At 44.6% G+C, this 14,327-nt stretch overlaps 1 pseudogene; it reads right to left on the reverse strand.

Moving 5' to 3' along the window:
* Positions 1–2,032: 2,032 nt before the first annotated feature.
* LOC125554921 lies at positions 2,033–12,132 on the reverse strand (annotated as a pseudogene).
* Between the last annotated feature and the right edge of the window lie 2,195 nt (positions 12,133–14,327).

Below are 14,327 nucleotides of genomic sequence, written 5' to 3' on the forward strand. Positions count from 1 at the left end.
GCTCTCAGCCATAGTACCGCTGGAGTGCCGTTCTTCTACCGCCTCGATTTTGGGTCCTGCTCTTTTCGTGTCGGGTTTAGCAGTAGTTGCACGGCAGTAAGGCACGGTAGTACCGCCTAAGCGGTAGTACCGCTCCGGTCGGGCGGTAGTACCGTTTCTGCTTCACTGCCGCCATACTCTGCTTTGCCTGCCTCTTTTGGTCCCGTGTTCTGCTCCTCCAGCGGTAGTACCGGTTATATGCGGTACTACCGCCCCAAGGTTCATGTTTTGTTGCTCCTCTTCCCTGCTTCTTCCGCCCAAGCGATAGTACCGCTCGTGTGCGGGCTGAGCACATAACGGTTGGATTTCCCTCCTTCTATAAAAGGGGGTCTTCTTCCCCAATGAATCTTATCCTTTGAGCTCGTGTTCTTCCCCCCATTGTTGACCTTCTTCGAGCTTTCTAACTCTCAATCCCTCCATGGATTCTTGCTAGTTTTTTAGGGAAAAGAGAGAGGAGATCTAGATCCACATTTCCACCAATCACTTTCTCCTCTATGTGAGGGGAACCCCTTGGATCTAGATCTTGGAGTTCTTTGTGTTCTCCTTCTTGTTCTTCCTCTCATTTTCCTCCCTAGCATTAGTTGTTTCGGTGGGATTTGAGAGAGAAGGACTTGGGCACTCCGTGTGCCCTTGCCATTGCATTTGGTGCATCGGTTTGAGTTCTCCACGATGATATGTGGAAGTTACAAGTTGAGAAGCTTATTACTCTTGGGTGCTTGGTACCCTTGAGCTTGTTCCTCTTGGGTGCTTGGGCGCCCTAGACGGTTGGTGGTGTTCGGAGCTCAATCATTGTGGTGTAAAGCTCCGAGCAAGCATTGGGGTCTCCAATTAGGTTGTGGAGATCGCCCTGAGCAATTTGACGGGTACCAGTAACCGCCCCCAAGGGTTGCCAAAGTGTACGGGTTCGGTGACCGCCCCCAAGGGTTGCCATTTGTACGGGTTCGGTGACCGCCCTCAAGGGTCCCTTAGTGAAATCACGACATCTTGCATTGTGCAAGGGCGTGAGAAGATTACGGTGGCCCTAGTGGCTTCTTGGGGAGCATTGTGCCTCCACACCGCTCCAAACAGAGATTAGCATCCGCAAGGGTGTGAACTTCGGGATACATCATCGTCTCCGCGTGCCTCGGTTATCTCTTACCCGAGCCATTTACTTATGCACTTTACTTTGTGATAGCCATATTGTTTCTTGTCATATATCTTGCTATCACTTAGTTGCTTATCTTGCTTAGCATAAGTTGTTGGTGCACATAGATGAGCCTAGTTGTTTTAGGTTTTGTGCTTGACAAATTAACCGCTAGATTTATTCCGCATTTGTTCAAGCCTAAACCGTAATTATTTTAAAACGCCTTTTCACCCTCCCCTCCCCCCCCCCCTACTCCCCCCCCCCCCCCCCTCTAGGCGACATCCACGATCTTTCAACCAGGGCACCAAGTTTCAACAAGCTAGGGTAAAGTGCCGGATCAAACGCATAACATTGTAGATTGATAGCATTTAGCAGAGACATCAGCAAAATGAGTTCCATGAGAAGGCATATCTTCATGGAATCCACTAATAGTTACTGGATCCAATCCTAAAAAGTGTTGTGGCTTTAGTTCAGCTTTAAACTAAAGCGAACTAAAGCTAAAACTGAACTAAAGCCCCAACACTTTTTGGGATCGGAGGGAGTAGTTTTTAACATAAATAGCCAAATATATGCCAAGCCAAGCGCTGCAAGAGAACGACCCAGCTACAAAACCATAGCCGCACCATGCATCCAAGAAAAGTAACAGCAAACATACGTACAAATCCTACTACAACTGCAGGGACAAGGGACCAAAGCATAGCAGAAAACGGCATATAGTAGCAATATCTTGACACCGACAAGAATGTGATCATGAAGAAGCAGATAACTCATTCCAGATTAAAAAAAAACTCATTGAAGATCAATCCATGATCTGCTCAGCATCAGGCCTACAATTTGTAGTGTAAGAGCCCAAGTAATAAGATATCAAGTTCATAAGTCCGACTGCTCCGCCACCGTCCAGTCAACTCTCAGATGCAGCACGTCATCGATGAAGAGGTTGTTGTCAGCAATAAAGTTCGACCATGCAGTACCAAAGACATCATTGCATCCATGCTTGGATCCAGTACTGAAGGAACCCTGACCCTCAAACCTGCTCACAAATTTGCCCGAACGCCTTTGTCCTTGCAGCAAACTCATACTGTAATGTCACACGCTTTGAACTCTTGCTGACGTACAAGAATAGGCCAAAGCTATACAGCCCACTCACCTTGTTCCCGACACATTGTGCTAAGAGAAACAAGTTAAGGCCTGCATGATGGAGCGAATGCGACAAAACCTCTGTATAACGGTTCTGTTTGGAATGAAAAAATCGGGAGCAGTCCTCATGCTTTAGATCCCAGTAAGCTATAACCTGTGGGCAGGGTCCATCAAATGCAACTAACTTCACAGGTTTGAACAAGTAATCTCGCTCTTCAAGCTGCCATGTTGTCGCGTCTACTGCACGGTCACCATACAAGTGTGATGGGTAAGCTTTGTGCAGAAGTACCTCACTGATACACTTATTTACTTGATCATGGTCTATATCATCATCAGTGCACAGTAGGACCTTCTGCAGTCCATTACGGCTCATATGACTGAAGCGCACCAGCGGAAGTAAACGAGAACTCAGGATCTTGCGCCTTTCCTTCAGATCTGGGTATCACGAACGGGACCAACTGAGCATGAAGTCATATATGTCATCTTCAGTTCGTACATGTAATCCAGTACTTGAGAAGATGGCTTCGATCCCAGCAAGAGGGAAATTCTTAAGTTCGCCCGTGAACCTGAAAAGGAGACATACAATGCCTTGAGTACACTCTATACATGATTTGGTGACAACAATGCCCAAAGATTTTTCTCAGGAAATAAAATAAAAAATATGTCTCCTTTCAATTGGGATCACTCACTCAAGCACATCCTCATATTTGAAGGCTAGGAATTCCTTGGCTGCAACTACCAAACGTTCAACTTCAACTGGCACTGAAATGGAGCATGAATGCTTTAAATAGATCAGCGCAGATTCTGTGGTCATGGGCAACCTTGTGAGCAACTGACTGCAGTAACTCACGCACGAAAGAACCTCATATTTATCGGCAGCCATCAAGATGTTGAGCAGAAGAGTGGGCTCGGTTGTTGTCAACTTCCCACTATGCATAAAGCTTAAAATCTCCATAAGGGCATTTTCCTCTGTTCCATGTAGAATAAAAATAAAACAGCAAAATGATTAAGAAAATAAGTAAGAATTAAAAACTTGACAAAAACGGAAGGTTTTTGTGCCTAAGTTATTGAAGTATTATTATTGACATTTAGTATTGAGGAAATATACCTATGGCAAAAAGTAGACAAAATATTCATTTGGTAGGTAAAATTGAAGAATGAAAAGAGACTAATAAACATTTCATTATCAAAGAGAGAAAGAAGAGTGAAGAAACTCAGAAACATAAATCACTATTTATTATATGCAATCATGTTTTTGTTTTAGAAGTACAGAAAATAGTAGCATCACCACAACAATTAATCAGAACCAATTATAAGAGGAAGAATGTTACATTTGAGTCATAACGTTGCCTGAATCAGCAATCCTAAGTGTTGGACGTGTCTGGTCAGATTCTTTCATGCCATTTGAGAACAACTAAGAAGCATGAAATTTTATTAGAAAGGATGAACAGACAATAAAGCAAATGTATTTCAAATTGTTATAAGTATTACCTTGAGAAAGAAAGGACTTCTAACAGAAAGAATCGCTGAATTGATATGAATTGTCTTTACTCGTAAAACTGGTGTGCCTGCCATGGTTGAGGAAGATAACAAGGAAAGTGAGCAAACAAGGAGAAACACTAGACAAATAAAAAATACCATGGTGCAGATTCATTTAATTGCTCATCAGCAAATATGGTAAAAATGATTAACTAAAATCACGAAAATTAGGAATGCACTCACGCAGCTGCATCCAGCAACAGAGGCATGCTTGTAGCTCACTCGGTAATCATAAATGATTCCCATAACCCAAGGATCATATCAGAATTTTGTATATATAAACATGTACCCAGTAAATAACGGAAAAGGAACCCACAAAGTTTTATACTCCCTCTGATCCAAAATAGGTGTCGCAGTTTTGAACTAAGATTAGTTCAACCTTAGTTCAAAACTGGTACACTTGTTATGGATTGGAGGGAGTATCATTTAGTAGCAGAAATAAGTCAAGTAGCTAAAAAGGGGGGAAAAGGGGTTAATTAACTAAGACCTGGTGGGAAGGCGCGACTGCCAGTGTTGCCATTTGCCCCTAACTTACATGTGTTGCAAAAGAAGCAGCCAAGGCATACGTTTGATCAGGACATTTGCCAGTACCAAATTTACCAGTATACACCAGGTATTTATATTATTCTACTTATAAAAGTAAACACTCATCGGGCAGGGTGATGATGATCTTAAATGTTTCAACAGGCAGAAAGAACGGAGATAAACAATAACAGTGTACGAACAGAAAAGAACAACCCCAGCTATTTGCACAAACGAAATTAACCCTCCAAACAAAAGAAAAATAATGAACAACCTGTGTTATACTCGTGGATTGTGGTGGTGAGATCCTTGGACTCTCTCGACGCTCCCCACGCTCCCCACGCTCCCCAACCACGGCGACCTCACGCCCCGCGCCCGCCATTGCCTCCGCCACAGATCTCGCCGCGCGAGCTTCCCACTATGCCTCCACGGCGTCGAGGGACGGCTACGGCTACCGGAGACGCCCCCCCTCCCCGCTCCCCCACCCGTCTCCCCCCCCCCAATTTCAGGAAGCCTCTGCAGAGTTGGTGAGATTGATCTCTCCGATCCCGCAGGCTGTTTCCATGGCGTCGGGGAGCCGAAGCTGGGTAGAGCGGGCGACAAGGATTCGCGATGCTACGGCGGCGTGGATCTGGCGGGTTCAGGAGTGGAAGGCGGCATATCAGGCGGCGGCGGCGAGAGATCGAGTCACGCGAGCCGCGGCGAGCAGCTACGCAGATTCCTGCCGCCTGCGAGCAGAAGAGCACCAGAGGCTGCTGGCGAAGCGAATCTACGACGAGGCTACAGTGGTGGAGAGGCAGAGGATGCCTCCATACCCAAACTCCATGTCGGCGGATTTTGTGAAATGGGCGAGGACAGAGGCAAAGTCCGACGATCCTTGCAGAGCATTGAGATGGGAGAGCATGCTTGGTGTGATCCCTGCAGGCGCCCCACTTCAGGGGATCTCGACTTGGCCTCCGGCTTCGCTGGATTGAGCCCTGGAGTTGTCGCCACTCCTCCCGGCTCGCCCATGAGCTTCAGAAGAGATGCTTCCCCTCCGCCGATGTTCAAATCGCCGATGAGGCGCGGTGGAGGCTGGAGTGTCAATGCCAGGAGGGCCCTGCGGGTCAGTGAGAGGACGGCGGACCCCGCTGGCTCTGCCCCCATGCCTTTTGCGAGAAAGGTGGTTGCGCCTCTTCAAAAGGCGTCTCCTCCTTTGGCTCTGCTGCTGGAGCCCGAGCGTGGGCGGGCTAGGGTTTGTACGACCCGAGAGAGATCCAGAAATTCCAACCTAGTGTGGATTCAGAAAGACAAATTTGCTAGTGGAGTATTCGTGGAAGCTGACTGCCACCCGATCGGAAGGTCAGATCGATTACCAACTCCAAAACAGTTCTCATTCTCTAGAGATTACTGGGCTAGAAAGTTGGGCGAGATCCCCTTTGTCGCTGTGGTCAAGATGGCTGGAGGAGGTCGGGATGGCAGCAGTCGGGGTGGAAGATACGGCTCGGGGAGAGGCCGCTCTGGTCGCCCTCCTGCTCCTTCGTCGTCGGAGCAGGTGGGGGCTGCGCCGCCGCTGGTTCCTCAGACGGTGCAGTCTGCTCCCCCGTTATCGATCTACGCCAAGCCCCCTTTGTTTCCGGTCGGCTCTGCACAAGCCATGATGCAGTCTGGTGGGCAGGTCTATGGATACCAAGGTGGATGGAACCCGCAGATGCAGCAGATGCAAATGCCCCAGTGGCCTAATCAACAGCAGTTTCCATTCCAGTACATGCCCCCCCAGGTATTTCCATAGCCCTTCAACCCTCAGATGCAGCAGAATCAGTATGTAGGGAGTGGATGCTCCACTAGGAGCAGTGTGCAGAGCAGCCAATCAGAGCCTGGCAAGAGCAAAAAGAAGAAAAATCAGAAGAATAGGCAAACTGCTGTGCAGACTAGCTCTAACAGTGAAGAGTCTGCTTCTTTTAATATTGATCCAAAATACATCGGTGCAATTTGCTACAACTGTGGACAACCCTGTCATTTTGTGGGAATGTGCCCCATCCCCAAGGCTTGTTTCATTTGCAGAACTCCTGGACATCACATGGATGCTTGCCCTACTTGGTACAAACCATATCCTGCAGCTATGTACTGGGGGAGTGCCAATAATGGTCTGGGGTTTTTCCACATAGAGGCTAGTGGTAAAGAAGACAGTGAATGGCTGAACCTTGGGAATGTGGGTCTAGTTTTAGTTGAAAAAGGAGAGATAGCTGAATCAGAGCTGGGAGTCTGCTTTTCTGAGATGTGGAAGACTAATTGGCCTTGGCAGATCAGAAAGTATGACAGCAAGAAATTCATTGTAAGGTTCCCTCCAAATAAAAAGATCAAGGAGCTAGTGGAATATCCTTCCATTAATCTGAAGGAGGGTGTAACTATATCCTTAAGTGATTGGATGGGAGAGATGCCAGCTTATGACTATCTGGAGGAAAACTGGGTGGTGATTGAAGGAATACCCCCTAAATGGATCTCTTGGAGTACTATTTCTCAGGTAGCTACTATGCTTGGGGTCCTTGTGAATATAGACTGGCACACCATCTTCAGGAGCTTCTATGGGAAGGTGATAATTCAGGTTGCTGTGAGAGATGCTACTAAAATCCCTAGAGACAGAGTGGTGGAGATAAACCATAAGCTATATTTGCTGAAATTCTCTGTGGAAGCTGAGTTAGGAAGTGGTCAATCAGATATACCTCCAGGACCTGATGATAACTCTTCACAGAAAAAGCACACTGAAGAGGAGTTTGACACCAGTGAAGCTGACTTGCTTGGAGAGGATATGGACACTGGAAATAGCAATCAAGCTACCAAGGACAGATCTAGTACTGCTGGACACAGTGGCACTGTTCATAAATGCTCCACCCCTACCCCTGTTGCCAATGACTCTGATATGGTCTCCTCCAAGCTATTAGGTGCCCCCAGGACCAAAAGCTATTTGGAGGTGGCAAAGAAGAATCAAGATGTCAACTTGGGTGGCCCACTTCTGGAGAAATTTGAAGCTACTGCTGTTGGATCTAAATCTGAAATTCAGAAGAAACCTAGTACTCAACAGAAATGGGGCCCTGTGGTGGCCTCCAGGGTTAGCACCAGAATCAAAAAGGATGACAGGCCTGCTATCCAAAAATCTCAAGAGTTGAAGCAAATCAAAAACTTGGAAAAACCTATGTTGAGGAAAGGTACTCAAAATTCCTTTGCATGTCTTGATAATGATTTTCTGATAAAAACTGCAGAATGTTCAAGGATTAGCCTGGACAACAGCAGTGATAACATTCAGAATAACATTTGCATTATTAAACATGTGGAATTAGATAGAATTACCAAGTTTAATTCTGATAATCCTGATATATTTTTACCTCACAGTATAGATATTACTGGTGCTGAATTTATGGGTGTTGAACCTGTTCTTGGGAATAGCAGTGAGAAAGAAGTGGGGGCTCAGAATACTGAGCTCCCTACTTCAGACTCCCCTTAGATAGAGGTTCATAAAAACTCTTCTTGTAAAGGAAGAAGAAAAATTAATTTTGATTGTAAATGATAGGTATTTTCTGGAATATTAGAGGACTTAACAGTCCTTATAAGGTGGACAAATTAAAAGAGCTCATTAGAGCCAACAACCCTGAATTTATTTGTATTTCTGAAACCAAAAAATTAGATTTCTCTATTCTGCAAATTGAAGCTTTTGACCCCAGGTCCAATTTCCACTGGAAATGGCTGCCTGCTATAAACACTACATGAGGGGTCTTGTTGGGGTGCAAGTTAGATATATTTGACATTATCCAATGTGATATACACAACTACTGCATCTCCTGTTTGATTAGGAACAAACAAGATAACTCTGTTTGGAGACTTATTTCTGTATATGGCTCTGCATATGACCAGTTTAAGATGGACTTTATTAATGAACTTCATTCCATTTTAGCTGGCTGGGCAGGTCCCACCCTGGTAGGTGGAGATTTCAATTTAATTAGAGAGGCTAGTGAAAAAAGCTCTGGTGCTATAAATCAGCACTGGGCTGACCTCTTTAATGATTGGATTAATAAATTTGGCTTGATTGAGTTAAAAATTAATGGTAGGAAATTTACTTGGGGGAACAACCAGGACAATCTAGTGATGGCTACTATTGACAGAGTTTTCATGTCCACTGATTGGGCCTCTGAATTCCCTGGAGTTCATCTTAAAGCCCTTCCTAGATTGGGGAGTGATCACACCCCACTGGTTCTGAATACCTGTGCCTTTCACATTCCCAAAATTAAACATTTTAGATTTGAAAAATGGTGTCTGGAGGTTGAGGGCTTTAGGGAGGTTGTTACTAAAGCCTGGACTGCCAAATGTCCTTTTACTAAGGGTATTGATATTTGGCAGTTCAAAATTAGAAATTCTAGAAAAGCCATTAAAGGCTGGATGGCCAATTATGAGGCTGTTCAAAACAGGCAGAAACAAGCTCTGGTGGCTGAATATAACTGCCTAGATATTCTTTCTGAAACTAACCCTCCTTCCCCCAACACTAATAGCAGAATTAAAAAAATTGCAGGTGATTTAGAGGATATTTGGAGGAAAGAAGAAATCAAGGCCAGGCAGAGATCCAAAGAGAGGGATATACTTGAAGGAGACATGAATGTTGGTTATTTTAAAGCTATAGCAAATCAGAAGAGAAGGAGGAAGCAAATTCTGATGCTAGAAGGAGATTCAAGTAATGTGACCAAACATAAAGATATTATGAAAGTTGCTGTAAACTATTACAAAAAATTGTTTGGTTTCCAAGAGAAAATCAACATCGACCTGAAAGATGACTTTTGGGGACATGGTGAGGAAGTGACGAATGTGCATAACAACATCCTGGATACCCCCTTCTCTGAAAAAGAGATTAAAGAGGCTGTCTTCAGCTCTTATGCAGAAGGAGCCCCTGGGCCGGATGGATTTTCCTTTTTATTTTATCAACAATTCTGGGACCTTATTAAAGGTGACCTGTTTGCTTTATTCCGTGATTGGGAGAATGATGAGTTAGATTTGTATAGACTCAACTTCTCATTATTAACCCTAGTTCCTAAAGAAGCTGATGCTAGCAAGATAGAGAAGTTTAGACCTCTTCCATGATCAATTGCAGCTTCAAAATCTTTGCCAAGTGTGCCACTAATAAGTTTGGCCATATTTGTAGAGATTTAATTTCTTTAAATCAGACTGCCTTCATAAAAGGCAGATATATTGCTGAGAGTATAATCACAGCTCATGAAATTATTCACTCTGTGTACTCCAGTAAACAATCTGGTTTTATTTTTTAACTAGATTATGAGAAAGCTTATGACATGATCAACAGGGATTTCCTGCTTGACATGATGAACAAGAGAGGATTTAGCCCTAGGTGGATGAAGAAGGTTTCTTCTCTACTAAATAAAGGATCTGTTGGGGTTAATATAAATAATACCAACAGTGATTTCTTTTTAACTGGTAAAAGAGTCAGACAGGGGGACCCTTATTCCCCCCTTCTGTTTAATTTAGTAGCTAATGTCTTTACCAGAATTCTTGCTAAAGCTGCTAGCAATAACATCCTAGAAGGACTGTTCCCTAGCTCCAATCCAGCTGGTGTCATTAGTATGCAATATGCTGATGACACTCTTCTATTCCTGAGTAATAACTCTGCTCAAGCCAAAAACCTTAAATGGTTATTATCCTGCTTTAAGCAAATTTCTGGGATGCGCATAAACTTTCATAAATGTGAACTGGTTCCCATCAATGTAGATAGAGAGGAGGCAAACATATTTGCTCAAATTCTGGGTTGTAAAATTAGTGATTTCCCCATTAAATATTTAGGAGCCCCTCTCCATCACAGAAAGCTGAAGAAATGTGAACTTCAGCCTACTGTGGACAAGATCATTAAAAAGGGAGCTGGGTGGAGGGGCAGACTACTGTCCTCTGGCAAGAGACTCACTTTAGTGAAAACTTGCTTGGCCACTATACCTAGTTACCTCATGGGTATTTTTAAATTTCCCAAGTGGGCCATTAAGTTGATTAACTCTCAGCTGGCTCATTGCTTCTGGGATAACTATGAGGGTCACCACAAATATCACCTGGCTTCCTGGGGGTGTGTGGCTCAACAAAAACAACATGGGGGCCCTTGGTGTCCCTAATATTGCAGATATGAACTTGTGTTTATTAGCTTCATGGGTTAAGAGATATTTTTTAGATCAGGGCAAGATTTGGCAACAAGTCATTGATGCCAAGTACAACACTCATAATCCTAATATTTTTGCTTGCTCTAATCTTGGTGCTTCCCCCTTTTGGAAAGGAATCCTATGGGCTGCTAAAGCTGCAAAAATAGGCTATTCCTGGACAATAGGAGATGGTAAAAGCATCAGGTTTTGGAGAGACCGTTGGATAGGGCATACCACCCTAGCCACGAAGTATTGGAATCTATATAGTATTGCCAATGAGGAGAACATCACTGTATGTGAGGCCTGGGATGGTATAAACCTGAAAATCACTTTTAGGAGATGTTTTTCTCCGGATATGTTAGCTGAGTGGAATGATCTTTTCAATGATGTCAAAAATACTGTCCTGGTGGACAAGAGAGACACTGTTTGTTGGGATTTTGTCTCTAAAGGTGTATACATTGTCAAGTCCTTTTACAACATTATCAACTTTAGAGGGGTCTCTCCTGGGAACAGTGTAGCCATCTGGAATATCAAAGTTCCTCTTCACATTCACATTTTTCTTTGGCTCATGTCTAATAACAAACTATTGACTAGGGATAATCTGCAGAAAAGACAAACAGTGGATAATGCTTCCTGTCTTTTCTGTAGTGATCCTGAAACTGTAGAGCATTTGTTTTTTGATTGTGTTGTTTCGCTGGAGCTCTGGAGAGTGATTGGGGACATTTCAAACAACCATTCTGGGATGTCCGTGAATGACATGCTAGAATGGTGGTCCCTTAATAAAAATCACCCAGCAGATTGTCTTTTACACTCTGCTGTCCTATGGGCTTTATGAAAATATCGTAATGATATGTGTTTCAATCATACCTCCTGGTCTGGGATGCAGGTATTGTGGAGGAGGATAGCTGCTACCTTAGACAGCTGGGCAGTTCGGTGCTCAGATCCTGTCAAAGGAAAAGTGCTGATCATGGTGCAGAAGCTGGAACAGATGGCAAGATCCCCGCCCCTCCTACTATGGCCGGATCCTGGCTAGGATTGAAGAAGTGCTCAAGAGGGACTGCAAGCGAGTGATTGCTTAGTATTGGCTTGCAGCTCCCCTGTGTTTTGCTTTGCTTCGTAACATTCAGTTTAATAGCGACAGAGGTCCTGTGGGCTCAGTCTGGTGCTTTTGCTAGGGCAGCGCGTGTGCTGTTTTCTCCCCCGCGTTGTTGTAAACATATTGAATCTTGTCTGGTTTCTTTTGGTAATCCAATTGGAACCGGGGCTTTGAGCCCTTTTCCTCTAAAAAAACAAAAGAAAAATAATACCCCAAGCATCGAAAATGGATTGCAAATTGTACAAGAGATTCGTATGATTACCAACAGCTAAATCCATCCACCGCCCAGCCAGGGATAGGGAGGCAGTCTACGCACCTTCCTCCTCGCGGTGGCACGCCGGTTCCGGGAGGGATCCTCCGCCGCCGGAGACGATCTCTATCCGAAGCATCTTGTCGGAGAAGCGCTCTGAATCGAACGCGAACTCGAAGCTGGGTCCCCAGCCCTGGCGTGAGAGGTCAGTGTCCATCTCCGCTTCCGCTGCCGCGGCCGGCATCGTCGACCCTTGGGCGCCGGCCATGCGCTCCACCTCCTCTGGTAGAGGGGCTGACAAGGCGGCCGTAAACCCTAGCTTCGCGGTCGCGGTGGGGGAGGCGGTGGGATACTCTCAGCTTTTGGAAAACCGCGAACATCATGGCGTGACATGTCTTTTTTTTTCTTTTTGAGAATCGTGTGGCGTGACATATGTCTGCAGATGTACCGTATGTTTTTTTTAAATTGGAGTACTGAATGTTTCTCACGTTGTACTATTTTCTTTTTCTTTTCATGGTAGTTCCTGTTGTATCATATAGTCCATCCGTTCCAGTCTTTTGTAGACATTTCAACAAATGATTATATACGAAGCAAAATGAGTGAATCTACACTCTAAAATACGTCTATATACATCTGTATATTGTAGTTTATTTGAAATGTCTAAAAAGACTTATATTTAAGAACGAAGGGAGTAAGAAATATGGTACTTTATAAGTCAAGTACACATCGACCTGACAAAACTGAAAAGGGAACAGAATGCTATCTTTTGTACAAATATACATCAACCCAGAAAGAAAATTACAATCAAGACCAAAAAAATCCTCTGAACTTGATACCAACACCCGTCACCTATCTCTGCCATAGCAGTCATCAAAGGAAAAAAGATGAATCACCTCCTCACCCGAACTCGACACAGCTCCATCATTAATATGCAGTTTTGTGAACCTCCAAGGTGGCTCACCAAAGGCAAAACTATTGTCGTTGATCAAATCAGACAGGGGCAACACCCCGGACACACCATCAAACTCCAGATCTGACACCCATCATGATTAAGACATCAAAGGAGAAAACCATGCATACATGTCATCCACGAACGACGAACTCTAATCCCTACATTGTACTAAATCAAATCAAAGACATTTTTTTGAGACCAAGTACTATTATTTTTGAGCATTTTGTACTATCAATTCTATCTCTCAGCTTTATTTGGGGAAAGCCATCACGGCAAGGCTACGGAAAGTATATACGTATTACTTTCACAAGTGCATATTATTATAACTTAGGATCTTAAATTGTCCCCTTAAGACCGACCCTTTTAGTACTGTTTGGGGCTATTTTAGCCCTTTTAGGGTTGCTTTGTCTTTTAGGAGTGTTTTGGCCTTTTTAAGTCTTTTGGGCCTTTTTTTAACCTAAAGAACAGAAGACCCAGAAAACCCAGACAACCTAGAAGGCAAAAAATCAACTTGGGATGGCCCGACCCTTTTCTCTGGCTTGTTAGGCACCCCTCAAAAAATTCTGACATGTTAGGCCGATCCACGCCTCCATCAGGCCGGCACAAGACGACCCGTCAAGGCAAGGCCTTTACATGATGTCAAAAAAAAAAGGCCAGGCCTTTATAAGGTTAGGTCGGGTTGTGGCACCCGAATGGCCAGGTTTGATCCCCATTAGGGACCAAATTGCAATGATGCATCGAAACACGCGTGCCACTCAACCATGCAGGGAGAGGGTACGTGGGAAACCATGTGTCAAACAACAACAAAGAAAGCCAACCGGCGCCGCCCCGTCTCGAGTCTTCATCGCCGCTGCCTAGCACCATGCTTGCCTCCCGCGCACGTTGGTGATGAAGATGAAGGCACCAACCCAATCAATTTAAAATTGCATGGTCATTCGGGTATTTTGAAACAGCCGACCACATTTTTGGTAGATATCAGCGACAAAAAAATTTCTGATAATTTTTTAGAAACCTAACCCAAAAGTGATAGTTTTATGCAATTTACTCAAAGTTTGGAGGTACCAGTGTGCAGGTTCTGATTCCACCACAGCCGCCGGCGCCCACAAGAACCCCCAAGACGCCGAATCCGCGGAAGGCATTGAGAACACAGGCCAGGAGCGCTGCCCATGGAGCCCTCGCGCATGTGGAAGCGAGGCAGAGTTAGGGCCCACAACAGCAACCCGGCGCACGGCCGGGGCAGGGCGGGGCGGCGAGGCAATGCGAGGACGCCGGCAACCTCACGAGACAGTAGCAGTATTCTGACGGGTAGATAAGTTCTTTTCTTTTTGCGGGTACGACAGGCAAGTGAGTTTAGTTGAGTTAATACCTTAGGGAGTTCATATTTGAGTTCATCAGGAGATATTTGAGGGAACTTTACGACCATTTGCCCAACAAACCATGCAAGGACCGATTGATTTCACCATGCTGATATAGGGAGACAAGATTAAGATTTTTCGTTTTTCATTTTTACA

The sequence above is a fragment of the Triticum urartu genome, chromosome 4 (genome assembly GCF_003073215.2).
Source record: "Triticum urartu cultivar G1812 chromosome 4, Tu2.1, whole genome shotgun sequence".
Taxonomy (NCBI): Eukaryota; Viridiplantae; Streptophyta; class Magnoliopsida; order Poales; family Poaceae; genus Triticum; species Triticum urartu.